At 37.4% G+C, this 2,778-nt stretch overlaps 1 pseudogene; it reads right to left on the bottom strand.

The window, feature by feature from the left end:
- Positions 1-222: 222 nt before the first annotated feature.
- LOC122684936 lies at positions 223-1,307 on the bottom strand (annotated as a pseudogene).
- Positions 1,308-2,778: the final 1,471 nt, after the last annotated feature.

The raw sequence follows: 2,778 nt of genomic DNA, 5'->3' as shown, positions 1-2,778 counted from the left end.
CTTAGAATTAATGCAGAGTCCCTGAAAAGGGAATCGACGCCATTGTAGTTTGTAACACTGATGTATTAAAGAGTAAGTCCCCATCCATATTCCTGGACTGTAAACGTGGGGAACCGAAGTATCAGCAAGAGCACAGGAGGGATCACACTGAAGAGACAAACCCTTAAACTGTCTTCCTCACTCATACAATCAACGCACACTTAAGCAAAACTGAATTCCTCATCAAGCAAACGTTTTTGCATAAGCTGCCTTCTCTTTATGTTTCTGTGCCTTTACCTTTTGCTTGGCGTTCAGCAATTCTGCCTGGATAGCTTTATCTTCTGGTACTATCTCCTGAGCTTTCTTAAGATCAGCCAATGCTTGATCATATTCTTTTAATCCTTGCCATCCTTGGGCTCTACGGTACAGTGCTTTGGTATTTGATGGGTCTATTTCAAACAGCTATCGACTGCGCCCTGCCAATCAGACATCAGTTTGCAAGCGCCGATCTTCAGCACGCAGCTCAAAGCGACAGGCTGCAGCTTTGCTCCGTCTGTGTCCTCAGCAGCAGCCCTGGAGCCTTCCACATGCCTTAAAACTCTTGTGTATTTTTTAGTGGCCATCTCCCAATTCTGGGACTTGAAAAATGTATTTCCAATGTTTTTTTTAAGTCTTCTGATATTAATAAAATTTTATCTACATCTTTTAAATCCACATCTGCGTCCTCGGGGAAATCTGGGTGACTGTCACCAGATCCATCCTTTGGGAATATTCTCCAATCATCCCCTTCTTTCAGTTCTCTGCATTTTTGGCAGGTTTTTCACCTTTCACCTCCACATTTTTTAGAATCTTTGCCACACCCATTCCTTTAATCACTTGGCCAAACACTAGTGCTTCCCATCCCAGTGCGGAGTCGGAACGGTGGTGATGAAGAACTGGGAGCCACTGGTGTTGCTGCCCGTGTTGGCCATGCTCAGAAATCCCTCCTTGTCCTGCTTATAATGGAAATTTTCGTCTTCACATTTTTCACCATAAATGCTTTCTCCACCTGTCCCATTCTGATTTGAGAAGTCTCCACCCTAAATCATAAATTTCTTAATAATTCTATGGAAAGGATATCCTTTGAAATGGAGAGTTTTCCCAGTTGGGGGTCCAATGTCTTTTTCTCCTGTACACAATGCACGAAATTTTTCTGCAGTTTTAGGTACAATATCTGCAAACAATTCTAAGACAATTCGACCAACTCGCTCCCCTCCGCTGTCCACCTCAAAGAAGACTCAATGGTTACTGGGGTTGGAGGGCTTAGCCTGGGGGAATGGATGCGACATTGTCGAAAAGTATTTACTTTTTGACTCACTTAAATTACTTTTTCCTACAGGTCCCTAGAATCATAACAATATTTGTCTATTTAATTCCTTCAAAGATATATAGTTGGCACTTTTCTTTTAGTTCCCTGATCCACTTGGGGTAGATTTTTTGTGCAGTCTATGATAGGGGTTCATTTTTTTCACCTGGTGGGGATTTTAGATAGCATTATTTTCATCACTGCTCTGCCGTGTCACCTCTGTCATATGATGAAGAGCCAATATGTGAATACGTCTCAGGTTTCCCTTTTTTGTTCAAGTGGCCCATTTGTTTTTACTGGTCCACAGCCACATTTATCACAATGACTTTAAAAGTAATTATTTTCTGGTAGAGAAAAATCCTTCTACCACTCCCTTCTACTTCAAAAGAGCCTTACCAATCCTTAACTTTTGACATCAGAGATACATTTTAGAATTAGTTTGTCAAGTTCCACTAAGTCCATATAAGCAAACCTAAAGTACTTTGATTAGTTTGCACTAAACTTAATATTTTGAGTTGAATGAGCTTTGTACAGCAACACAGTATCTTCCTCCATTTACTTCTTTATTGTATTCAATAGAGTTTTATATGTCCCTTATAGAATTATTTGCATCTCTAAAAATATTTCTATATAATAATACTTCTATTTGTTTCTTAATTTGAACTTTATCACTTGGTAGTAAGTAGATATCAGAGTTGGCAGACTATAGTCTATAGCCAGATCTGGCCCTTATCCTGATTTTGTAAATAAAGTTAGTTAGAACACAGTCAAGTATATTTCTTTATGTATTTTAAGTACTACTCTTGGACTGCAATGACTGAATTGAGTAGTTTTGAGAGAGACCTTATGAACTGCAAAACCTAAAATAATTACTATCTGGCTGTCAACAGAAAATATTTGCCCAGATTTGGCGTATAGGGATATATTGATAATTTCTTTGTATGTTGCAATACTTGCAATTCCATTAATTAATTAATCTATACACAATTATATCTGCAAGTAATAACAGATTTGTTTCCTTTTTCTGATTCTCTCTTGCTCTCTCTCACTTTACTGAGCTCGCTAGAATTCTAGCACAAAGTAGAAAAGATATGAAGGCTGTCACATGGATAGCCTTGTTATTCTGTTATATGTTTTGAACATTTATTTAAGAACATCTATTTATATTCCTACTTTGATATTTACTCTCAGATTTGAAACTGCTTTTGTTTTTTGCATCAGTTGAGAGAATTGCTGGATATTTTTCATTTAATTCTACTAATGTGGTAGACTATATTAATCGATAATTTGCATTCCTGGTACAAATCTATCCCCACCAAGATGTGTTTTCTTTCTTATCCCTTTTTAACTTGGCTTAGTTAATTTTGATTTTTTTCAAATTTTTGATGTTATCAAGAGTTTTATTAGCAATTTTCAGAAGGATGATTAGTTTGAATAACCTACTCTGTACTGCC

The sequence above is a fragment of the Cervus elaphus genome, chromosome 27 (genome assembly GCF_910594005.1).
Source record: "Cervus elaphus chromosome 27, mCerEla1.1, whole genome shotgun sequence".
Taxonomy (NCBI): Eukaryota; Metazoa; Chordata; class Mammalia; order Artiodactyla; family Cervidae; genus Cervus; species Cervus elaphus.
Note: the sequence above shows the minus strand (reverse complement) of the source record. Positions and strands in the feature narration are given on the sequence as shown.